Source organism: Rattus norvegicus, chromosome 5, assembly GCF_021556685.1.
Source record: "Rattus norvegicus strain SHRSP/BbbUtx chromosome 5, alternate assembly SHRSP_T2T, whole genome shotgun sequence".
In the NCBI taxonomy this organism is placed as follows: Eukaryota; Metazoa; Chordata; class Mammalia; order Rodentia; family Muridae; genus Rattus; species Rattus norvegicus.
Window position 1 is genome coordinate 119,956,243 of NC_141538.1, and position 26,645 is coordinate 119,982,887.

A 26,645-nucleotide genomic window follows, 5' to 3' on the forward strand; every position below is an offset into this window, starting at 1 on the left:
TCATACCGCTGTGTGTGGGTGGGTGGGTGCAACACAAGCTGCCGGAGGGGATGGTTAGGGGTGTGCGATTCATGCCAAGTCTGGGGGAAAACATAGAAACAGAACCCAGGCGACTTGGACCTGGCAGAGTGAACCGTGCACCGAGTGCAATTTAGTGGAAGGCTCTGTGCCTGTGCAGTGTGCTCTGATTTATGACTTGGTTCGGGGCTGATCTCTTCAGCTGCTGAGGGATTGGGCTGAGCGGAGCAGGGCTGCGGGCGGGCGTCAGTCCCTGGCCTTGGCACTCCGGGTGCAGGCTTGGGTGCGGGCTTGGCACTGGCCGGGTGGCGAGCTCCCTGCTAGGCAGTGGCCACACCTGCACTTCATTTGCTTGGGAGCAGCACGGCGACCCGCCTGCTGGTGGGGAGCCTTCTTCGCATCCTCGCGATTATGACAAGTTATTAATTGCCACCATTAGCTGCAGCAGCCTGCCCGAGATCTCTGCTGCTCTCTGGAGGTGAGAGTCTGCGCATCTGAACGCCCAGGGAACCGGTGGCGAGTGGCGCGGGGCAAACCAAGCCACGATCTGCCCAAAAGGGATTGTGAGACGGTGAATAATTTATTAGAAAACATTTTTCTTTGTCCTTCCCACAGACCCACAAATCCTCCCCAAGCGCTCTTTAGCAGTCTTGTGGATAATGTACTTACACATCTCAGAGCCTGCTAAATAGGTTGCTGAGGCTGCAGGCTTCACCTCCCTGCAGCTGCCAGGACCGCACACCGGTGTGGGCCCTGGGCCTGTTCGCCATGCCAGAAGCCAGGTGGGTTTGCCCAAATAGACCAGAAGAGCCAGTCAGGGCCACTCACCAACTCCGAGCCCTCTTCCCAGAACGACAGACCTGCACATGTGCCCAGAACCCACAGTTTTCTTTCAAATCATCAACATGAGTGGGCTTTTCCTCTTATAGAATTGGAAACCTGCTCTAGAAGATCTGCTGAGCAAAGGCAAAGAGACAGAAGTTAAACAGGAAATAATATGCAGACAAGTAATGGCAGATCGCAGAACCAAGCGATGGGTACTATGCTGGGCTGCCAACTGACTTCCAGGGATCAAGCCTAGCCTTCTGGGTTAGATAGTCAATGGGGATTCAGCGATTTTTAAAACGGCAGCCATCATTTGGAATCTGAGAGAACCTTCTGAATCACATTTTCCTCTTTAAAGTTCCAGAAGCCCAGAAAGTGATGCTCTAAGGTGTAGGGTCACTATTCTATCATTCAACAAACCTTTAAAAAGTACTATGTTCCTGACCTTCCCTCATAGCAGGCTTCAGGATGCAATAGTGAGTTTCCAGTCCTCCTGGAGAGCTGCTCGGACTCCACAAACAGTGGCACGAGGCTGCTGGTGCCAGATGGGCATCTCCACTGAGAGGGAATGAAGCAAAGCCGAGAGAAGACTGCTACCCTCATTTTTTGAATGCTTTAATGACAAACATGGTAACTGGTCCAATCCTCCTGCTGTTAGCGCAGCCCCAGTGTTAGAGTGGATTGCACATAGTCAATGGGAGTGCAAACGTGAGCCCCGTCATGAGTTAGTCATCTCACACAGATCCGTCTCTGATCTTCAGAGTCTCACAGATCACAATAGATGATGGTCTTGTGTACAAGACAATTATAATTGTATGTGGTCAGGACCTTCCTAGGGAAGGGATGAATGTTTCAGAGAGGTAAAGAGAAGTGTCAAGCCTGGAAGGGCAAAGGAAGCAGCACAGCAGGGAGAAGATGCTAGCCCCATCCTCACCGATGGATGAGCCTGGAAAGAGCACACAGCCTAGTGCGTGCTGGAGAGGAGAAGAGAGAAGTGCAAGAGCAGAAGGAAGACTGAGGGCTGACTGGAATCATTCATTCAGAAACACTGAGGTCTACCATGCTGTGAGAAGCTGTATCCATGGTCCCTAATTTATACATCAAGACCCTACTGGCTTGTAAGATGAAATCCTAAACTCCAATATAGCTGTGTTTGAGTGAAAATATTAAAATTAAGATTAAATAAGATGGGGTTGGGGATTTAGCTCAGTGGTAGAGCACTTGCCTAGCAAGCGCAAGGTCCTGGGTTCGGTCCCCAGCTCCGAAAAGATTAAATAAGATAATAAGGGCAGGGCTCAGACCTGATAAGATTGGTGCCAAAGACTTCATTGCTTCTGTGTGCAGGAGCAAGGACAAGGCACAGGAGGACTGTGACCAGGAACAAGGATAGGACATAGGAAGACATAGCAGAAGGTGGCCAAATGGGAGGAGAAAGAGTCCTCAGCAGAAACCAGTGGTATCCACAGCCTGAGCTTGCTTTTCTAGCCTCTACAACAGTGAGAAAACAGCCTCTGCTGCATCAGGTAATGACATTTCATGATGACAGACCAGACAGAGCTGTTGATAGATAACCCTGGGCAATCAAAGAGGAGACTTGTTACCACCTCCAGGAAGTTCAAGACTGAGAGACAAACATTTGCAGAGAGTAGGAAATCATCTGCTCAGAATAACCACAGATTAGTTTATGAACTAAATGGCTTTATCTGCTGTGGTATAAAACACTGGGTATGCCTTGAGCAGTTGATACAGGAGCCAATAGTGTTGTTTACCAATGTTTCTACTTTGTATTCCCAGCTAGTCCCTAGTTACACACACACACACACACACACAACACACACTCAGAAATTAGTTTGAGGATACTTTATTTTTAATGTAAACATGTGTCACATGTTGACTGCAGGCAGAAACCTTTAAGAACCAAGGGGTAGGATTTGCCAAGTTCCCCTCTCCACACAGTGCTATCACCAGTCTAGACAAGGGGAGCAACAAGAGGCCAAGGGCCTCTGAAGAGTGACTGGCCGAGGAGTAATCAGGAGCGCTCGAAGCTACTGACCTGCAGAGGTTATTTGCCACAGCAGCCCAACATCCCAATGACTAGTATAAGAAACACAGGCTGCTCACATTTCCCCTGCGTGACACTATAAACATTGGCTTTGCCATTTGAAGCCCCAAGAGTGACCTGCTCAGAGCACTAAGAGGCTAGACTTGCAGCTTGCTGTCTGGGTGTTGCATATAAGGTTTTACTTCCTTGTCTACCTTCATCCTTCATATAAAAATCTGTGAGCAAAGTAGTTCCTGGGTGGTGCCACATCCTTTTGAGAGTCAAAGGTAGGCTTGCTAGTCTTCCTGATTATTCCTTCCCATGTCCTGTTCTTGGGCTTAGAAATTGAGGGTTCTGGGAATCAGGCATCTGGCTTTAAACCGTCAATTCACAGCTCATTAGTCCTGTGGCCATCTTAACGTCCCCTAATCTCATTGAATCTCAGTGTCCTCACCTGCAAAATGCAAATAAAACAGTGCCCACCTGATGAGCCTGTTTCGTGAGTTAACATGACACTGTGCATAAAGCTACTGCAAGGTAATTACTAGTGGCAGCGTTATCTTTGTTATTTCTTTATCAAGAGTAGTGTACAACCAAAGGCCTAAAATCCTTATCACAGAGCTGATCAGAGCTGTGCACGTCTATAATCCCAGCACCGACAGACTGCAGGAACCCAAGCACAGCTACAAAATGGGCCCAACACAAAACTGTAAACTTGCACAAACACGATGCAGTTTGTTTTTAACAGAATCTGTGGTTCTCCAGCATGAACTTTGTCTCAACATCCAAAAGGTGGACACACCTGCGAGCATTTTTGCAGTCCCTTCAGGATCAGCTTCGAGACGGGTCTTTGGAGTTATTGGTCCTCCAGTTTCTGCTCAAGGTTTATTTTTCTCCAGCAGGATGGAGCACCGTGAAAACATCTACAAAAGCATCAGTCAGGGGTGCCAGGGCCCTGGGTGAAGGCTGGTGTAGAGTCTGCCTGCCACTTCCGTGAATTCTGTGAACTAGCCTCCTTGTGTGGCTTCTCTTTGTAGTACTCAGCAACTCACTCCTGGAGAGAGAGTATCTCTCTCTTTTTTTTTTAAAGTAACCTGACCACCTGTCAAAGCTGGACTTCAATGGAGTACGGAGCAGCTAGCCCATGGCCGGGTGGCCTGGCACTATTTAGATCTGAGTAATTATACCACGTTGGCCGCTTACTCTCCATCAACTTGGCCTCTCATGCCAAGCCTCTTTTGCTGTTCCAATGATGTAGCTGAAGAGCTCTGAAATCAGCCCCACAGAGCCAAGGGCGCAGCAGTGTGACTGACACAGAAGCTTCGTGATGGTTGCTTGTGATTATGGATTACGAGTTTCTATTCAAGGGAAAGTAGTGACGGAAGAGAGGGACAATGAAGAAGTGCCAAGTGTCCTAATTCCCTCCTGTCATGAACATAGAATTATATCTAACACTGGGCTCTAAGACAAAATTTGTGGGCAATGTGGTGTTGGCCCCTGCCTTTAATCCCAGCACTTAGAAGGCAGAGGCAAGCAAATCTTTGAGTTCAAGGCCAGCCTGGTCTACAGAGTAAATTCCTGGACAGCCAAGGCTACACAGAAAAACCCTGTCTCAAAACCAAAACCAAAATTAAAAATTTGATAAACTTCAAAATCTCTTTCTGAAACAGAGTCTTACTCACTACATAGTTGAGATTTGAACTATGTATGTTACGTAGCCTAGGTTGGACTGGAAGTCAACAGCCTACTTCTCGGCATCCAGAGTACTAGGATTACAGGAGTGTGGCTTCAGGCCCATAATCTTTTGGCATGAATATTCTCTTGCCTACACCCACCTTGTGCCAGGCAGAGTTGTTCTGAATATATAGTGATGAAGCAGACAGAGAGCTTCCTGCCTTCATGCTGGCACATCTAGAAAGGGCAAGCACAAAGAAGCGTGCAGAAATTAGGTGGTTTATGTCAGAATCCTGCTGTGGCATCAGGGACACAGTAAGGCATTAATTGGGTTTAGAGCAGTGTGGTTCACAGCCTGTGGGTGGTGACCCCTTTGGCAAACCTCTGTCTCCCAAAATACTTACATCATGATTCATAGTAGTAGCAAAATTACAGTTGTGGAGAAGCAACAAATGTAATTTTATGATTGGAGGTTATCATAACATGAGGGGCTGTATTAAAGGGTCATAGCTTTAGGAAAGCCGAGAAATGACTAGTCTAGAGAAGTTGGGCATATTCCCAAAGATATTTGTCTCTGCAGAAATTGTGAGCAGAATTGCTATGTGGAGCAAGAAGCCATTTTGACTTCTCATGTGACCATTTGTCATGCAACCAAATCCTGGTTTGGGGGAATCTTCTACCTATGCCTTCTCAATGAGCCTTGCAGGTACAGGATTCATTTTAACAATTATTGGAATCAAATGATCCAATAACACACTGCTTGTGCAAGATAAGTGGTAGCCATGCAACAACTTGTCTGTTGTCTTGTAGGCCCAGCAGATGGAGTTAGAATCAGGGTGGGCTTCCTGGAAATGTGGACTACACTATGATCTTAGATGCTATTACAACAGTCAAAGGGTGTTTCTGGTGGATATGGACATCTATCTGCCTAGCTTCGGAAAGATAAGGACTCACAGAGTCTTAGTAACTCAGTGTGCTGTGGGAATTAGAACACGGTATCACAGAGTAAGGGGAGGAAGACTAGGGTGGGTGGGAGGGACTTCTTAGCTATTGGACTCCTAACTCTCCTGTGATGAATGGGTTAGAAGGAAGAGGCAAGTGGCCCATGTTTAGTTTTCACTACTCTCCCACATGGCCTCACTCTGCAAATTCACAGCACAGAGCACACACATATTTCTCAATCCCACTGTAAATTCCTTGGTGGTAGAAAGCCTGGGTGGAATTTCTCTGAGTCTTCCCTAGTCATGGCAGCCTTGTTGGTATGTGATTGGGTCCAAATGAGTCAAGTCTCAGCATCCATTGCCTACTCTGAATCTCAATGGTATTTCCCATTACCAGCTGGGTACCCCAGGACCCTGCCTTGCTCTCATCCAGCATTCCAACCACCAAGGACCTATTCTACACCTCTGACCCTAAGATTGTGAGCAGAACTTCCCAGAACTCTTTGCTGGGGACAGTTGCTTCAAGTCCTCATTCTCATTCCCTACAGCACATCGTTTCTACCCACCCAACCCCTGCACTCTCTCCCAAACCAATTACTCTGTCTGGACCAATGGCTGGAGGATTTTATTCTGTAATACAGTAGAATGTGGAATGTTGCTGGAGCCATTCCAATGTGAGCCTGAATCCCACCTAATAACTGTGAAGTCACAAAATATCTCCATTTCTCTCATCTAAAGAATGGAACCAATTCTACTTCCTTTGGATGGTTTTGAGGACCAAACTAAGGTTACATGTTAGCATTGTTGACAACAGACACAATGTGTACAGTATCCAAAGTCCTATGCTCTCCATGGTCACATTTTCTTTTGGTGATAACTGTTTCAATTCCCAGAAAGTTTGTGAAATAATTCATTAGGGTCAATGGAAAGTAATTCCTTGGTACCAAGAGTTCCCTTTTCAAGACTCATCACACATGTAAGTTACTCCCATTCTAAGCTGCTATAATATTTCTCCAGACATCCTGTGGATAGCACTCCCAGATCATGGAGAAATATCAGCAGTGATTATAATGGAGAATAAACTATGAAAAGCTCCCCTTTTTTTGGAGCAAAAGTATAACACATCTAGAGTCTGTTGAAGCCAAGTTTCCATCAAGACACTGGTAAAAAGCTGGAGCATTGTTTGAGTCACCGGTGGAGCTCACAGCCCTTGATGGAACTGAGACATTATAATTACATGAGTCTGCTCATTATTAAGGGCTGGGTATGTGCATAGGAGAGAAAAAGAGTGAGGGACAAGGAAACAAATTAAAAAGTGTCAATACAAAGGAAGAGAGATGAAAACCACTTAAAATTCAAGTTAATTACAGGACCTTCTTAACCACACAGCAGAGTGTTGGACACCCAAATTGATTTCAGAGACATAATGCAGGGCCACCTCAGGAAGAGCTGTGATACACATTGACTGTCTTCTGTCCCTTTCTAATTATCTCTTTGTTTTCATGCTCTCACTATCTAGACACCTAAGACTGAGGACAAGAAGGAAGGAAGGGAGGGAAGAAAGAGTGTCTTAGTTAGAGTTTCTATTGCTGTGATAAAACCTTGAAGAGGAAAGAGTTTGTTTCAGTTTTTGCTTCTTGGGCCATGCTCCATCACTGAGGGAATTCAGGGCAAGAGCTCAGTGCAGAAATCTAGAAGTAGGAACTGGAGCAGAAACCATGGAGGGGTGCTGCTTATTGGCTTGTTCTCCATGGCTTGCCCAGTCTGCTTCCTTATAGAAACCACCAATCCAGGGGTTGCACTGCCCACTGTGAGCAGCCCTCCAATGTCAATCAAGGGTCAACAAAATGCCCTACAAACTTGCTTGCAGACCAATCTGATGGTTGTGCTTTCTTAATTAAGGACCACTCTTTCCAGATGACTCTAGCTGTCATCAAGGTGACATACAGTAACCACCACGGTGAATATGTAGATAGTGCCCTCTGGTAAGTGCCTTACCTTTGGAAAAATGATATGTATATAGCCCAAGCCAACTGAGGCTCAAGGTTGATAAAGCATTCCCTATGCTTGCTTACCTCAACTGGCCTGTCACCCAGAGGCTGACTCTAAACCAGGTTTGATGTCCCCTGCTAATGGATGAGAAGCAGTTGTGGCTGGCAGAATTCCCAACACCCAATGAAGACAGTGCTCTGTGAAGTCCTTATGTCCTTCCATGGTAGCTATTGACTCAGCTAGAGTCATTTGAAAAAGATGGGTTCTCAATTGAGAAAATGCCCTCTTCAGAGTGCCTAGTGGGCAAGCCTGTAGGACACTTTCCTAACTGTTGAGTAATTTGGGAGGGCCCTGCTCACTGTGGGCAATGTCACCCCTGGGTTGGTGGTCCTGGGTGCTAAAAGAAAGCAGACTGAGCAAGCCGTGGAGAACAAGCCAGTAAGCAGTTCCTCCATGGTTTCCATCGCCCACCTCCGGGTTCCTGTCCTCACTTCCCCCCATGATGGAGTATAATCTGAGAAGTGTAAACTGAAATAAACCCTTTCCTCTCCAAGTTGCTTTTGGTCATCCCGAACAGAAACTCTAAGACCATCAGACTTAGATTCTATTCACTCTTCCTCCACTTTTACAACATGATATGGAAGATAGGAGACTGATCCAGTCTGAACTAGTTTTGGATGTATGCACAATAAGGCAAAACTGTGTCCTCAAGTGAACTTTTAGAGAAAAACCTCCCATTTTCCATCTGATACCTACCCGTAAATAGGTGAACATATGGCTAAAAATACATTCCTTAGTTCCCTAAGTAAAGGGGAATGTGCAGCAGAAAAAATAATATGACCTCATCTATCAGTCAAAATAGACCACCACCCAGGCCACATCCCTTAGCATCTAGTCTGTCCTTTCTTCAGACCCTGCACAGAAGGATCACCGGACATAACCTGGGGGCCCTGAGGATGCTCACTCATGTGGCCCTTCTGCCAGTCTTGACCGAATATTCCTTTCTAATTTTACTTCCTTTTTGCTTCGAGTACAGCTCTCCTGCTACTTTGCAAATGTATAAACCTTCATTTCAACTTCTTGAACCATAAATAGGCCAAGAACATGGAAACATCTTGCCTGGACTCTGGACTAACAGCAAAACAGTGGCCTCGGTGACTGTAGTAGTCACCTTTCTGTGACTGTAACACATACCTGAGATGATCGACTTTAAAAAAGAAGAGGCTTATTGGCCTACATCTTTGGAGTTCACGATCCAGTTCATGATCAACTGGTCCATTGTGGGGAGGTAGCCTATCTTGGGGATGTCAATGGAGAGCAAATGTACTCACCTAGAGGCCAGGGAACCAAAGAGAGAAAGGGACGGTAGCAGGCTTGGGTCCCACAACTCTCTTCAAAGAGTCCCCACTGGGCCCCATCACGTCCAAATAGCACTACCCTTGGGACTAAGCCTTTAATACATGGACCTTCAGGAAGCAGAGCATTGATCCAAATCACAGCTTCTGTCTATAGGTAAAGCAATGACATAGTGACTGGAGGCAGGAGGTAAGATAGTGGATGTGAAGGCCTTAATAGGTGACGACAGGGCTCAATAGTTCAGTTTGTTCCATCTGCTTGGTGGACGAGGACACTGGTGGTTGAGAGCATTGAGTGGACTGTCAGCTTCTGTGTGACTCTAAGACTGACCGTTTTTTCCTAATGCCATCCTAGTCCCCAAATAACTGTCTGTCCCATGGGTGTATATAGAATAGTTGTTAATGATACAAGGTAGAAGGCTGAGAAGCAAGGGTTCGAGTCTCAAGTTACATATGAGCCAACCACAGACATGTGCCGTTAATTATGGGGACATACTGTGGGAGCCACATCATTAGACGGTTTCATTGCATGCACATCAGAGGATGCTCTCACACATGTGGGTATGGGGGCGTTTCACCGTTCCTGGTGCTATCAGGACATGGAGCGAGTTCAAGATGTGTAAGGCTGCCCCGCATGTGGGATTTTGCTTTCTAGAAAGCTCCTCAAAAGTAGATAGGAAGACTGCACTGATGAACATTGGCGTAGTAAGCACATAAGCCAGCAGCAGTCATTTACTATGGATCTATGTGCAGCGTGTTACTGTGTGTGCCTGGGCATTCATCTCATCTCACAGGTACGTGAGCCGAGAAATATGCATGGCAGCCCCAGGTCGTAGGAACTTTTCAGTTGCCTTATAAACCTTTTTAAAAGGATTTAATTTTTATTTTATGTGTATGAATGTTTGCCTGCATGCAAGCCTGTGCACAACATGCATGCCTGGTGCCCAAAAGGACAGAAGAGGACATCAGATCTCTGGTTAGACGACAGGCAATTGTACAGGGGAGGGCATTCCAGGTAGCTGTGAGCCACCGTGTCCATGCTAGGAATTGATCCTGGGTCCTCTGCTAGTCAGCAAGTGTTCTTAACCATGGGCCTTCTCTCTAGCCTCTCCATTACACTCTGTGTTACGGATACCATATGCTCAGTCCATCAACTGAAGTTATTTGGCTCATGACCACATTTGATATTTCCGGTACCCTGCATGCTCCCAGTATAGTCCTCAACCTTCTAAAATGCCAACAATCAAGAGGGAACTGAGGAGAACAGCCACCCGGGAATCAGAGCTTTAGGGAGGAGTTTGACTCTGGGAACTTGGTATATCTCAGCACTGGGGCCTGGGATAGTGTGTCTACAGTTTATGTCATGGAGAGGGAGAGGGAGAGGGAGAGGGAGAGGGAGAGGGAGAGGGAGAGGGGGAGGGGGAGGGGGAGGGGGAGGGGGAGGAGGAGGGGGAGGGGGAGGGGGAGGGGGAGGGGGAGGGGGAGGGAGAATAAAAAACCCGAAACCTGGACAGGGAGGTAGTGTTTGCTGAGATGGCACGTGCTGCCCCATTCAATCCCCAAGGACACCCCCCTTTTATAGATAAGAAAAGTGAGGGTCAGAAAAGTTAAATACTCCAACTAGGACAACTGTCTTAATAAAGCGACTCTTCTCCTGGTGGTTTTGGCTCCAAAGCCAGAAGCCTGATTTTCTTTAAATAAGGACTGTTATCTTTCTTTAAAGAAAAAATAAAATAAAATAAAATAAAATAAAATCAGGTTTCTCAGGCTTTTAAATTCACCAAAAAGTTCTATCTTCTACTGAGTATCTTCCTGGAAGTGATTTCTCTGTGTGGAAGCAATAGCCACACCCCTAGTCTGCTTCCTCTATCCTGCCTCTTCTTCGTGTTATGAGAATCATCATTGTGATGTGGCGCCTGGTCCCTGGGATTTTATTCCACAGTCGGGCTGCACGCTTGTGACTCCTTTAAAAAATATTGATTTGTGCTTGCCTTGAGTTTTTGTAGGTGACAGATAAATAAGCATATTCTTTCCACTTTCAAGTAAAAACTTGACTCCACTCGGGGTGGGAAGAGTGAGTAGTCGGAGGGCGAGCTGGCTTAAAAATTGAACCCTGTAAAGTTTACAGGCAATCTACAGTGAGGCTAAATCCAACAGCCGTGAAACTAAAAAAAAAAAAAAAAAAATAGCACCGTTTTCCAGGAGACTCTGGAATTTAAGTGTTCAAGTTCAGCCCGTGCAATAAAATGGAGTTTATGATGGTTTTCCAATAGGCGTAGAGAGGGAGAAAAGAACACTTCTGTTGGCGAGCATCCTAAAAGCAAAGCCTACTAGGTGAGTGGAAGGGGTGGGCAAAGGTTTGCTGAGGAGAAAGCAAGTTAAAGTAGCCAGATCCCTGGTTAAGCAATGAAGCCTTAGAAACTTTGTTTCCTTTCTTATCCTTCCCTCCTTCCTTTCCTCCCTCCTTCCTTCCCTCCCTCCACTTTCCCTTCTTTCTTTCCTCCCTCCCTCCCTCCTTTCTATAGGGAAGACTTCCTGAGTTCCTCTAACAGGGGTGAAACTAAAGAAAGCAGACTCCTTGAATCTTATCATCCCAGGGGTGAGACAGGCAGGTGAGCAGTGACGGTCTCCCAGATGCTGTCCTGGAGATGTTACAATGTTTGTTGAGAGCTGGTAGCAATGCTGGGCTAGGTGTCAAGCACTCATTACCCTCCCCAGCAGCTCTGTGAGGTAGGTGCTGTTAACCTCATTTTTCAGGTTAGAGGAGGCACGGCGGCGCAGGACTTGCTCAAGGTGAGACAGTGCCCTGCAGAGAAGGGGCGGGGAGCGCCAATTGAAATAGCTTGCTCTCTGCCTGGGGTTAGAAAACATGAATGTAAAAAGGGATGAGGAATTTCCTGAAGCAAAGTGGACCCAGCAAGTACATTCTACACCCAGGTGCTCGTTCAGAAGCATGGCGTTTCAGAGGAGCAAGGGGGTTGCAGGTGAGAGATGTGACAGGCTTGGAGGGAGACTCTGAGTCCCAGTAGGAGTCAAATGAGGATTACAAAGGGCTTGGGACCGTTGAGTCAACTGGCAGTGACTAGAGTCAGGAAGACCCAGAGGGGAGACTGGCTATGATGCAACGCAAGTGATGGTTTGAGCCAGGCTGGTGGACTGTGAGGGCAGGAGGTGGGACCCTGAAGAGGTTATGAGCAGTGTGTCTGTGTATGTGTAGTCATCTTTCTGTAAATAGGAGGTGGGGGTGATTAAGATTGGTAGACAAGAAGAGAGGCAACCACCAAATGATTTTGTTGAGTAAATCATCTATTTTATTTAACTGTTGGGCTGATTTTGAGAAAGGGTCTCTCTATGTAGCCCTGCCTGGTCTGAAACTAGCTATTTAGACCAGGCTGGCCTTGAACTCCCAGAAATCCTCCTACCTCTGTCTCTGGAGGTCTGGGATTACTCACATATTCATTTTTTTATCTAAAAAAAAGAGGTGGTATTATAGTTATAAAGGGCATTATGTATATAAGAACCCCCCCCCCAAAATTTACACACGCGTGCATGCGCACGCACGCACGCACGCACGCCAGCAGCTGATATTGGGAAGGACTCTAACCTTAAAGCTGAGTATTTAACTGAGCACAGGTTTTGTTGTTTGTTTGTTTGTTTTTCTAATCTGTAAGGAACCTTCTTATTCTAGGTTGTAGACTAAGAGCAGATCATGTTCGGGTTTGAGGAAACCGAGTGTTAGTCTTTCCTTAGCATTCAACCGTATGCCTCAACCTCTGGCCGTCCCTAAGTCACCTCTGCTACGGTTATCGAATAACAGTAAGCATGTGCTACCTGACCAAAGCCACACAGCGGGTGACAGAAAAATAAGTAAGATACTTGGACAGCATGTTATGATTCAATCTGAAGTAACTTCTTATACCATTGGAGAAAGTTAGGAAAGTTAGGACGAGAAAGAATATTTTAATAAAAGAAAACATTTTTCAAAAATACAAATGTGACCTAATTTAATTTTCCATACATGTCTCCACTGGCTTTGGGAGGGAAAAAGGTTAAAACGCAATTCTCTAAAACGAAGTTATTTGATAGAAGAATATTAACCTCCTCGCCCCTTGTACTTTGACTCGTTTTCGCTGCTTTTCATTTTTGTTTGTCGGTCTATTCATTTTGGTGAGACCAGGCACGTTGCTAGGTAACGGGCCCATGGCGGGCCAGCACGTTAGTCTGGCTGGCTGGCCCGGGTGGCAGACTTCCCTAGTGCTAGCTGGCGGCAATGCAGTCTCTCACAAAAAGCATTTATCACCAGGCAGGCACAGTAATGGCCACTCAGTGGAGGGGAAATTGAGCTGACCCGAAGGCCAAAGCTGTTAGGGAGACTGGTGGGAAGGGTAAGAGGGTCAGAGCACCCTTTTCCCACCCACTTAGTGGGCAGAAAGCGGTACAACAGCCTGGCCACTGTTTTCACTAACATATCCCGAGGCTTTGCACCTGAAATAAATGTTTGCTTGACATTAACGATAAAAAAAAAAAAAAAAAAAAAAAAGAGGGAAAAAATAAAATCGGTTTGTTTCGAGAACAATGAAGCAACCAAGGAATCCTGGGATTTTAAAGTGAGCCCAGGCCCTGGAGATCTGATTTGGATAGTCATGCCGGAAGGGAGATACACAGGGAAGGGCAGTCTAAACAATTAGGGCACTCTCGTGGCGAGCATTCAAACTTGTCTGTACACGGATGGATCTGAACGTAGATAAGTGGAATTTATTTCACAGTCATCAAATACTGGTCACAGCAGAAACCATCCTCTCCAAATTCCAATTAAACTACCTGACATTTTCCTTCAGTATTAACGTTGGGTTACCATGAGATACAGTTTATCAAAACAGGAATGTCTCAGGGTACTTTCGAAACACCAAAATGACCACACGTATTTGAATGCTGTAGCTACCTACACCGTGTGTATTAAGATTTTTCTAGAAATCACATTATTTCTTTGTGTTTTTTTCTCAGAATTATTTTACATGAATAACTGGAGAACAAAGTAGATGCTAGAGCAAAAGTCAGAAATATATGAATAAGGCCTGTAAGAATTAAAATCATTATAAATGCTATCAAAATTACATGCAAAAATTTTTTTTATGTGAAAAGCTGCATTCAATGGTGGGAGAGCACAGATGTTTCTTAGACTGCTTATCTTTTGCAGTTAACTGTACGCCATGCCATTTTGTGCTAGAACATGAAAATTTATATGAGAAATTATATAAAAGACCTTAAATGTCCACATTAAAATGTAAGTGCAGCATATTACCCAGATTTCATTTTTAATTATGATCCCTATTGAGCAATATGCAGTTCCAACACAGATTTATCTGGGTGCAAGCCTGTCCTTCGTTTTTCTGATGAGGAACAGGTAACTACCTATTCGTAATTAGTACCCAATCCTTGTCCACTCTGTGACCTGAGCAAAATGGCTCTCCTCTCTGCACACCTTCGAGGTCCCAGGGCTCACATGTATGAAATACCACGCAGACAGGAGGCAACAGTTGTTTTGAGAAGGAAAAAAAGACCTGGAAATATAGCAAGGCACTGGAAAGATATAGGGGGCAGGTCTCAAGAGCTCCTGGTTCTGCTGGTTTTGATAGGATCGAACACCCTGTCTCATAAGAGGTCAGGTACCAGCCAGGCAGAGCCAGCCACCTGGGGTCTTTTTGGCCAATGAACCTGTTCTCCACAAGCAAGGGAGTGCTGTGGCCTTTCTTCAGAATGGAGCAGTGCTAGGAAAGGCAGGAGGATCCTGCTTGTTTTTTACTCTGCTCTTCTGCTTTCAAACAACAATGTTTAACAACAAAAGAAGAGACCAAGTCAACCCCAGTTTAGTGATTCCCCTGAAAGTCATCAAATAAAAACGTGAACTTTAAAATTGATCAGGATTAATTTCACTGACACTGTATCATAACATATCCCTCTTCAGAGACTCATTTGTTGAGCTGCAGATGCAAAGAAAGTAAAGGAAGAAATAAATCAGAATACAATACGGCAATTAGACTTTTGCCACTGATAGAATACTAAAAATGTACGATTTATCAAAGCATTAACAAACAGAAGTAAACACAAGACTTATATTTTCTTTTCGAACACCGAGAGAGGAAGATTAAAATAATAACCAGGACCATGTGTATCGATAAATTTAATTTATAAATGTTCAGTTGCCAAAAGATGCCATTTCATCTGCTAGTTTGAAGACTGCCACAAGCAGGATGATTTATGAAAGCCCATGCTATGCAGTACTGAACACTGCCATCACTTTCCTCTCCACCGACATCTTCCTTCCCAGATGAGAGAGCTCCAGTCCGTGGGAAGTACAATGTGGTACGTGTATCAAGCTTGGGTTTGAAATAAGTGAGGTAGATGGTACATTTCTTCCCACGGAGTGTCCTCTCTGGTACCTGTGCCAGGTACTGCCCTCACACCACCATCTTATTTTACCACCGTACCACCCCCAGGAGAAGTGATCCATCATAACCATCCCAATGTACAGATGAGAAAAGTGAGTCTGGCAGAAGAATGACAACTTTTCGGACATGGTTTCAATCTGTAGCTGGCCTTGAACTTCTAATCCTTCTGCCTCAGCCTCCCCTCTCTGGGAATTAGAGCTGCATTGCCATGCACTGATGACAACTTGCTTTTAATAAATGTTAGAGTTGGGATGTGAACCCAGGCCTCCTTAACTTCAAGATGTGTACTCACAGGGACTGGAGAGATAGCTCAGTGGTTCCCAGCACTTGCATGGTGGCTCACAGCCACCCATAACTCTAGTTCTAGGGGATCTAATGTCTTCTGGCCCCTATGGGTGATAGGCCTGAATGTGATGTACGAACAATACATGTAGGCAAAATACATGCACAGAGAATAAAAATAAACTTTAGAAACTGTGCAGCCCTAGTCACAACTATAGACTGATTTAAATACAGGTGCTTGAAAGACAAACTCATATCTGACAACTAAGTTTGCATCGAAGAATTTTAAACCTTCTTCCTCAGATCAAGAAGCTGAGATGACCTGGTACCCGGAGACTTTGTAGGGACACAATTATATATGAAGTCTCTGTAAACGTGTCCCAATACCTAGGACAGTTAGAAATGTGGTGGTACACACCGTAATGAAGACTCAGGAGGCTGAGGCAGGAGGATCACAAATTCAATGCCAATCCTGACTAAACAGCAAGATCCTGTCTCCAAAAAAATTAAATACCAGGCAATGCCAATACTCGTATCTATACAAAGGCCAACCATCATATCTGCTACAAGACTGAGTAGGGCTGGGGAAATCTGCCTGTTTCATTCTGCTGACCTCATCCACACAGTTCTCTGTGGGGCACAGGACACAGAGACCTTGAGTTCTTAGTTCTTAGATTCATCCCAGGTATTAGTGTCATCTACATGGCATTCAAATGCATGACCACACACTGGTCTAGTTCTTACCAAGGCCAATGTACCAGGAATTTGATGGCGGTTATAGTAATTTCAACAGTATTCCCCTCAAATGCCCTTCCCCAAACTCCCAAATGTGATGCCTTTTGTCAATAGGGTCATGGCAGACACAGTTAAGATGGGGTCACGGCAGAACAGAGAGGACTTCTACATCAATAACTGATGTCCTTATCTTCTCAATGGTATCTGGTTTCTCCAAAAGGGAAAGAGATGAGGTGAGAATGGCATCTGATGACAGAGGCAGCGACTGGAATGATAGATCCATAACCAAGGAGTGTCCAAGATTCCCAGCAACTTCCAGGAACTTGGAGCCAGGCTTGGAACGGTCTCAGTGGGCATTTCAGGAGGCGTGAACTTGCCTTGTCTTAAGCCATTTGGGTCTGTTGCACTTGGTTATGACAACATAGGAAATGGATGCAACAGCTATTGCCAACAGCCTGCTTTCCTTCTGATACTGCTAGCAACCACGTGTGCAAATAACAGTGTAGTGTAGTTACAGCTAGCGGGTTAGAAGCAGAGACGAAGGAACACATACCTCGATCTAGGTGAGAATGTGGATCTAGGGAGACGTGGATCTCAAGGAAGGTGGGGACTTGGGTGGAGCATCCCACAGTGGCAATAGACATCTTCAGAAAAAGACAAATGAGTAGAGTGTGGCTGGGACCAATTATTACATAAAGAAAAGAGTGGGAAGAAGCCAAGCTCTTCTTGTTGAATGCCGTGATAGAATCACCGCTCCCATCTGAAGAGGCCACACCAGGCCAATACAGTCCCGTGTGGAAGAGGTTTATTGAGGACGATGGAGACAAGAGGGGGGGGAGAGAGAGAGAAGAGAGAAAAAGAGGAAGGGGGCAGAAAGGGTCTGCCTTTTATTTAAACTGTGACGTAACTACTTCCAGGTGAAGGTGGGAGCTAACCAAATGTATGCTGGGAATGTATGGCCGTTGCCATGGCAACAGATGCACTGGTCCCTGTCAGCTGCGGGTGACCAGGTGACATCACTGCTGGAGGGGAAAGTGGTTCCTGATACCAACATTGAAGGCCTTTTAAAAATGGTCCTCTCTGTGTCGCTTGAGACCCTCACTACTCAAAGCGTGGTCCGTGGACCAGTAGACATGGCTTTTATGAAAGATTGCTAGAAATGCACAGAGCATGCTGGGAAACTCTGCCTTACCATTTTGATACCAGCAGCAGCGCCCGGAGGCTCCTTAGAAATACACCCACCTGGACCTACTGAAAACTCTGCATCTCAACCTGGTACCCAGGTGAGAGAGATACGGAAGTGAGAAGCTCTGTCCCAGCAGATTCGAAGCCTCTGCTGGGGTGCGTGAGAAAAGACAGTGGGTACAAAGTTGGCTGAGGCAAGGTGCAGGAAGGAGTGATGTACCATGACCCTCTGAAGGAACGGCATAGTCACAGACAGCACCATCTACATAACATCTACTGATCAGGTGTTGCATGATGTGCTGCGTGTCCATTTCTTAAATCTCAAGGGACTTATTCTGCAATCGTAATGGAAGGTACAGAAAACATGCTATAGATTCTGAATGAAAATTCTGAGATTGACATGTATAAACAGCAAAAGATTATTTGTTTATTTGTGATATTTTTATTATTTTACATGTAAGAGTATTTTTGTATACATGTAAGTCTGTGCATCACATGCATGGAGTGTCCACAGAGGTCAGAAGAAGGTTTCAGATCCTCTGGAACAGGAGTTATAGATGGTTGTGAGCCACCATGTGGGAGACGGGAATTAAACCCAGTCCTCTGGATTAACCACTGAGCCATCTGGCCATCCCTAGGAGCATATTTTATAATTATATCACTGAATGCCATTGATTGCTCTGAAGTCCCTGTTGTTTTATTGGTCTGACAGTGTGGAGACTCCGATGCAGATGACAGGCAAGTGCTCTACTTCTGCACTACATGCGCTGTCCTATTTTTCACTTGTTTTGTGACAGAGTCTCACTAAATTGCTAAGACTGGCCTAGAACTTAGAATGCCCCTGCCTCAGTCTCTTGGTCAATGTGGCACTTCCATACAAGTACAGACTATGTCATGGTCACACCAGACAATCATTTCTACCTTCTTAAATGCCTTGAAAAAAAAAACCACTTCTTTGTGTTTGCAGCCTACCAGTGCCTCTGTCCTACTTCTTTATAAAACATACATATATACACACATATATTGTGAGTATAGTAACTACTGTCCAGCAAAATTCTAGAACTCATCTGTCTATCAAACTGTACCCCAATATTCATTATGCAAGTACACGTGTGTGCAGGTCACATGTGTGTACAAAGGTTTGTGTGTATGCAAGGACACGTGTTTGTGCATGTTGTGTTTATTATAACAACCAGAAGACAAGAACAGGTGTTGTTTTCAGGAGCCATTCACCTTGGGGTCTCTCACTGGCCTGGAGCTCACCAATTAGGCTAGGCTAGCTGGCTAGTAAGTCCCAATAATTCTGTCTGTCTTCGCCTCCCTAGCACTGGAGCTACAAGCATGTTCCCTTGGGCCTGTCTTCTCACTTGAAGAGAGGTGCTGGACCTCAGGTCTTCATGCTTATGTGGAAATCACTTTACTGACTCAGTTCTGGATTTTTTTTTTTTAATGCCTGACTTATTTCATTTAATATAACATACTCCTGGTACCATAAATGTTTTGGCTGGAGAAATATTCCTTTAGACACGATAGATAGATAGATAGATAGATAGATAGATAGATAGATAGATAGATAGATAGATAGAGATCAGATAGATATTTTCTTTATCCACTCATCTGCCAATGGACAACTGTTGACTCTGCTCTTGTGTACCGTGATGCTGGTATGCTAAACACGAGCGCAGCTCTCTTCATTTCAGCAGCTGTCCTGTGCTTATCGTGATAAATGCAGGAAAGAGGCCCACACCACACAGGCAGTAAGCGTTGCAGCGGGGAACTGAGCCTTGGCTTCTTCAGCATCCTTCAAGTATGTGCGGAGGCCCCTACCTTTGTGCAGGGGATTCCCTCTACTCGGAACACTTCGATTTCTGTTTCGGGATCTCATTCACCTCAGAAGCCCCTTCTGATCTGACTTCCTCCCCAAGCTACCCCACAATCCACTGCACTTTCCAGTATGTCCCTCATGTCCCTTCTCTGTTATGGAATCTGCCATGCGATGGCTCACTTGCTGCCCATTTCTCTCCTCACCCACAACAGGAAGTGGGGTTTTAGCAGATGGGGGTGGAGCTAACTCCTTAATCTTCTCTCCCAGCTCTAAGCTCTCCCAGCGCTGAGCTTGGTTGTAAACTTGGAGTGTAGATTTATTGAATAAAAGACACGAGATTGCTTTTTTGATAAGTAATTAAGCTTAATTATTTATTAAGGCCTATAAAAGTTAAGACCTTCAGCTAAGTTCAAGAGAAACAGAGCTTAAAACTATGGTCCAAGTGAACCAAAAACACACATTTCTGGAAAAATCACCACCACTACCACCACCACCACCACCACCACCACCACCACCACCACCACCACCACCACCACCACCACCAGAGCCTATAGTATTTCATATTTCATACCCTATCAGAGCAGCAGCCCATTCTACTGTGACAACAATATTTGTAACCTCAGAGTTAAACAAAACCCTTTAAAAAACTGAGCCCTTTTGAAATTGCATTCCTGAATACTAGAAAAATACAGCTGTCGGTAGTCACATGAGACTTGGCTGTGCCTCATGAAACTCAAGCTGTGCTAACAGAGGAATGTGTGGCTGTTTGTTGCTGTATACCACAGGTGTGGGCCCGGCACAGCGAGGAGAGCTTCCCACGTTCAGAGTGAGGTTTACAGACCAGCAAGTTAGAAGGGACAGAGCGGCGTCCAAACACGACTGATATTCTTTTGATGTCAGCTCCACGCAATGCTTTCTGTCATCCTAGCTAGATTTCCCCCCCAAAGGAAGTGAGACTATAAAATTAGAAAGTAATTTTCCTTTTGTGTACTGGTTTTCTGCTATAGAAGAAATGTATTTAGATTTTTTTTAATCAAATTATTTATCTTAGTGCTCCCTCAAGTTTCCAAACCACTGAGCAACATGATGCTTCGGTCTGCGCTCTCCTCTCTGAGTCTATCTGGGTAAATTAATTACAAGGCAATCCTCGGGAATTAAGTGTGTTTTAAGTTCAGAGGCATCTGCTTAGAGACTTCTAATGCCGCTAAATAGTCCCTTTGGAGATGCACTCGTTAGTGTGAGTGGTATAATTTTCATTTCCGCTGGCACTGTGGCATATGACTTCTTCGGTTTCAGCTACCCTCTGATTGACCTGTCAAGGGCATCAACCACCCTGAAGATGTTCCTGCAACATTTATGCTTCTCCAGTCAGACTGAAGGACCAGACTATCTGCGCTCTGGAGAGGAAGAACAGATTTCTCCCAATTTCCACATGAAACATACTCTGCACACACACACACACACACACACACACACACACACACACACACATTCAGAGAGAGAGAGAGAGAGAGAGAGAGAGAGCCAGAACTTATAATAGGCTAATAAGGCAACAGAACAAAACACTTTCTGAGATAACGGATATTCCATATATCTGAAGTGGGTGGGGGGTGATCTACAGTACCGCTAATATATTATTAAGATAGAAATGCATTTTTAAGCTGAATGCCAGTGCAATGTTTCCAGGGAAGGGAGGGAACATAAAAGCCTGAAAATTACATTTTGGATTTTTTTCCCTCCTCCTTCTAAAGTGAGGATGTGGTAAAGTTTATCACCAGATTTTTCCAAAGCCTGTGTAAAGGTCTGGAAGCCCTTTATGTCTATTTTAAGAGAGCAGCTTCTCCTGGTTCAGAATAATCTGAAGCAAAGCCCAGTCAGCCCTAAGTAACAGGGGAATCTTTGGGAACAACGTAGAAGAACCACAGCAGCTACCCTTCCGCCATTTTGAATTTTGAAAAGGTTAACTGTAGGAAAAAGAAAACACTAATCTTTTGAGTAAAACAGAGGTAAAGCTTTGCTTGAAGCCATTAGTGCACTGTCAACTTGTGACTTAAGTCACGTGTGTATCAGCAAATACACATGAAGTTAGCAATCAGCTGTCCCCGTGGACTCCTGGCTATGGAATCTCCTCTGTGGCCTTTACATTGAAGGCTTTCTCTTCATTCTTGGGAATAGAGGAACTTTTCAGGGATGAATCTTCATGGAAGGAAGTTAGGTCATTGAGGGGCTAATTGGGACCATGGCCCCTTCTCCTTCTCCTTTCTCCCTCTGCCTCCCTAACCCTCAGAGGTGAACAGGTGGCCCTTGGTACACATCTGCATCTGCTCCCCCCGCCCCCCCCACCCCCCCCACCCCCGCTCTCAGCACAGCCCTCCCTCTGGATCCCGTTCCTCCCTGCGGGCTCCAAGAGGCAATTACACACTCACCCCATGGGAGGCAAGTCATCCTCCTTCACCAACTGCCTTCTGCCTTATAGGGTCTGCTAGGTTCATCAGTACCTTGGGGTTTGCATATTTGTTTGTGTCACTCAAGGGAGTTTAACTATAAAGTCTCTTCCTGGGTCCCCTACCAACAGCTGGGCCTCCCAAACAAGCTAGAGTACTAGGAGAACTGTCAGGTGGTTCTCAGCCTTGAGCAAAAGCACTCACTGTCTCTCAAATGGCTGCCCAAGATCAGCAGGACACTAATCTGAAAATACTGAAGTTACCTGTGAGTCCAGTACTCACAAATTCAGGTCCTAGAAATGTGATTGTTCCTAATTAGTTGCTCCTTCTGGGCCATTTTGGTTAAAAATTTGGTAAGGTCAAGGACAATGTCTAAGTTTCTTTGCACTCACTGATCAATAAGCACAAGCCCTAGGAAGTTACAAGTGGGTAAATACCAATGAATGACCATCAAAGATCCATATATTTTCTGTAAGATTGTGGCTTAAAAAAACAGTTCAGTTATACCAACTGCACAACCTCCAAAATATATCTATTATATTAGTAAAATTATAGCTATTGTATGAGAAAAGAATAAAGAAACTATAGCTGAGTATCTTAGTCAAGCTTTTGTAATCAGTGCCTTCTGACAATGTTGTCAAGAATGTTAAGAAATTGGTCACCATATGTTATGAGTATGCATAAAGTTTTTGCAACCTACCGTTTTTGCACTTTTATTGGATATTTTATGTGTTTAAATTTCAAATGTAATCCCTGTTCCCAGTTCTTCCCTCTCCCCTCCCCCTCCCCCTGCTTCTATGAGGGTTCTCCCCCTCCAACCAACCCACTCCCCCCCCTCGCCACACTGGCATACCTCTGCACTGGGGAAACAAGCCTTCACAGGATCAAGGGCTTCTCCTCATATTGATGCCCCACAAGGCCATCCTTTGCTACTATGCAGCTGGAGCCATGGGTCCCCCCATGTGTACTCTTTGTTTGGTGGTTTAGTCCCTGGGAGCTCTGGGGAGTCTAGTTGGTTGATATTGTTGTTCTTCCTATGGGGTTGCAAACCCCTTCAGCTCCTTCAGTCCTTTCTCTGACTCCTCCGTTGGGATCCCCGTGTTCAGTCCAATGGTTAGTTGCAAGCATCCTTATCTGTATCAGTAGGGCTCTGGCAGAGCCTCTCAGGAGACACCCATATCAGGCTCCTGTAAGCAAGCAGTTCTTGGCATCAGTAGTAGTGACTGGTTTTGGTGGCTGCATATGGGACAGATCCACAGGTGGGGCAGTTTCTGGACTGCCTTTTCTTTAGTCTCTGGTCCACTCTTTGTCCCTGTATTTCCTCCTGTGAGTATTTTGTTCCTGCTTCTAGAAGGACTGAAGCATCTACATTTTGGTCCTCCTTCTTCTTGAGTTTCATATAGTCTGTGAATTGTATTTTGGGTATTATGAGCTTTTGGGCTAATATCCACTTATCAGTGAGGACATACCATGTGTGTTCTTTTGTGACTGGGTTACCTCACTCAGGATATTTTTTTAGTTCCATCCATTTGCCTAAGAATTTCACGAAGTCATTGTTTTTAATAGCTGAGTAGTATTCCATTGTGTAAATGTACCACTTTTTCTGTATCCATTCCTTTGCTGAAGGGCATCTGGGTTGTTTCCAGCTTCTGGCTATTATAAATAAGGCTGCTATGAACATAGTGGAGCATGTGTCCTTGTTATATGTTGGAGCATATTTTGGGTATATGCCCAGGAGTGGTATAGCTGAGTCCTCAGGTAGTACTATGTCCAGTTTTCTGAGGAACTGCCAGATTGATTTCCAGAGTAGTTGTAACAGTTTGCAATCCCACCAACAATGGAGGAGTGTTCTTCTTTCTTCACATCTTTGCCAGCATCTGCTGTCACCTGGGTTTTTGATCTTAACCATTCTGACTGGTGTGAGGTGGAATCTCAGGGCTGTTTTGATTTGCATTTCCCTGATGACTAAGGATGTTGAACATTTCTTTATGTGCTTCTTGGCCATTCGATAGTCCTCAGATGAGAATTTTTTGCTTAGCTCTGTACTCCATTTTTTAAAAGGGATAATTGGTTCTCTGGAGTCTAACTTCTAAACTTCCTTGAATATATTAGATATTAGATATTAGATGTAGGATTGGTAAAGATCTTTTTTCCCAATCTGTTGGTTGCCATTTTGTCCTACTGACATTGTCCTTTGCCTTACAGAAGCTTTGCAATTTTGTGAGGTCCCATTTGTTGATTCTTGATCTTAGAGCATAAGCCATTGGTGCTCTGTTCAGGAAATTTTCTCTTGTGCCTATGTGTTCAAGGCTCTTTCCTAATTTCTCTTCTACTAGTTTCAGTGTATCTGGTTTTATGTGGAGGACCTTGATTCACTTGGACTTGAGCTTTGTACAAGGAGATAAGAATGGATCTATTTGCATTCTTCTACATGCTGACCACCAGCTGAACCAGCACCATTCGTTGAAAATGCTATCTTCTTTCCCACTGGATAATTCTAGCTCCCTTGTCAAATATCAAGTGACCATAGGTGTGTGTTCATTTCTGGGTCTTCAATTCTATTACATTGATCTACCTGCCTGTCTCTGTAACAGTACCATGCAGTTTTTTTTTTTTTTTATCGTGATTGCTCTGTAACACAGCTTGAGGTCAGAGATAGTGATTCTTCCAAAAATTCTTTTAGTATTGAGAAATTTTTTTTTCCTATTCCAAATGAACTTGCAAATTGGTCTTCTATGAAGGATGGAATCGGCATTGAATCTGTAGATTACTTTTGGCAAGGTGGCCTCTTTTACTAAATTAATCCTGTCAATCCATAAACATGGGAGATCGTTCCATCTGAGATCTTCGATTTCTTTCTTCAGAAACTTGAAGTTCTTGTCATACAGATCTTTCACTTGCTTAGATAGAGTCATACCAAGGTATGTTATATTATTTGCGACTATCGAGAAGGGTGTCATTTCCCTAATTTCTTTCTCAGCCTGTTTATTATTTGAGTTAATTTTATATTCAGCTACTTTGCTGAAGTTTTTTTTTATCATGTTTAGGAGTTCTCTGGTGAAATTTTTGGGGTCACTTAAGAATATTATCATATCATCTGCAAATAGTAATATTTTCACTTCTTCCTTTCCAATTTGTATCCCTTTGACCTCCTTTTGTTGTCTAATTGCTCCGGCTAAGACTTCTAGTACTACATTGTATAGGTAGGGAGAGAGTGGGCAGCCTTGTCTAGTCCTAGATTTTAGTGGGATTGCATCAAGTTTCTCTCCATTTATTTAGATGTTGGCTACTGGTTTGCTTTTACTATGTTTAGGTGTGGGCTTTGAATTCCTGATCATTCCAAGAGTTTTACCATGAAAGGGTGTTGAATTTTGTCAAATGGTTTCTCAGCATCTAATGAGATGATCATACTGTTTTTTTCTTTGAGTTTGTTTATATAGTGAATACATTGATGGATTTCCACATATTGAACCATCCCTGCATTCCTGGAATGAAGCCTACTTAATTATGGTGAATGAACATTTTGACATGTTCTTAGACTCAGTTTGCAAGACTTTTATTGATATTTTTTGCATCGATGTTCATAAGGGAAATTGGTCTGAAGTTCTCTTTTCTGTAGGGTCTTTGTGTGGTTTAGGTATAAGCATAATTGTGGCTTAAAAGAATGAATGGGTAGTGTTCCTTCTGTTTTTATTTTGTAGATAGTTTGAAGAGTATTGGTATTAGGTCTTCTTTGAATGTCTGATAGAATTCTGCACTAAGCCCATCTGGTCCTGGACTTTTTTTGATTGGGAGACTTTTAATGACTGCTACCATTTCTTTAGGTGTTATGGGACTGTTTAGATGGTTTATCTGATCCTGATTTAACTTTGGTACCTAGTGTCTGTCTAGAAATTTGTCCATTTCCTCCAGATTTTCTAGTTTTGTTGAGTATAGGCTTTTGTAATAGGATCAACGATTTTTTAAATTTCCTCAGTTTCTGTTGTTAAGTCTCCCTTTTCATTTCTGATTTTGTTAATTTGAATATTTTCTCTGTGCCCTCTCATCTTTCTGGCTAAGGATTTATCTATCCTGTTGATTTTCTCAAAGAACCAGCTCCTGGTTTTGTTGATTCTTTGTATAGTTCTTTTCATTTCTACTTGATTGAATTCAGCTCTGAGTTTGATTATTTCCTGCTGTCTACTCCTCTTGGGTGTATTTCCTTCTTTTTGTTCTAGAGCTTTCAGGTGTGCTGTCAAGCTACTAATGTATACTCTCTCCAGGTACTTTTTGGAGGCACTCAGAGCTATGGTTTCCCTCTTAGCACTGCTTTTATTGTGTCTCATAAGTTTGGCTATGTTGTGCCTTCATTTTTATTAAATTCTAAAAAGTTTTTAATTTCTTTCTTTATTTCTTCCTTGACCAAGGTATCATTGAGTAGAGCATTGTTCAGCTTCCATATATATGTGGACCTTCTGTTGTTTTTGCTGTTATTAAAGACTAGCCTTAGCTCGTGGTGATCTGATAGGATGCATGGGATTACTTCAATCTTCTTGTATCTGTTGAGACCTGTTTTGTGACCAATTATATGGTCAGTTTTTGAGAAGGTACCTTGAGGTACTGAGAAGAAGGTATATTCTTTTGTTTTAGGATGAAATGTTCTATAGATATCTGTTAAATTCATTTGTTTCATAACTTCTGATAGTTTCACTGTGTCTCTGTTTAGTTTCTGTTTCCATGACCCATCCATTGATGAGAATAGGGTGTTGAAGTCTTCCACTATTATTGTGTGTGGTGCAATGTATGCTTTGAGATTTAGGAAAATTTCTTTTATGTATATGGGTACCATTGCATTTGGAGCATAGATGTTCAGAATTGAGAGTTCATCTTGGTAGATTTT

At 44.0% G+C, this 26,645-nt stretch overlaps 1 long non-coding RNA gene across 1 annotated transcript in view; it reads left to right on the forward strand.

Moving 5' to 3' along the window:
- The first annotated feature begins 17,287 nt into the window (after positions 1-17,287).
- The window catches only part of LOC134479014 (uncharacterized), a 28,022-nt gene continuing 18,664 nt past the window's right edge, over positions 17,288-26,645 (forward strand). Inside the window, exon 1 of the long non-coding RNA XR_015620378.1 lies at positions 17,288-17,850. This is a non-coding gene — a long non-coding RNA (uncharacterized LOC134479014). The remainder of the gene's footprint in view (positions 17,851-26,645) is intronic.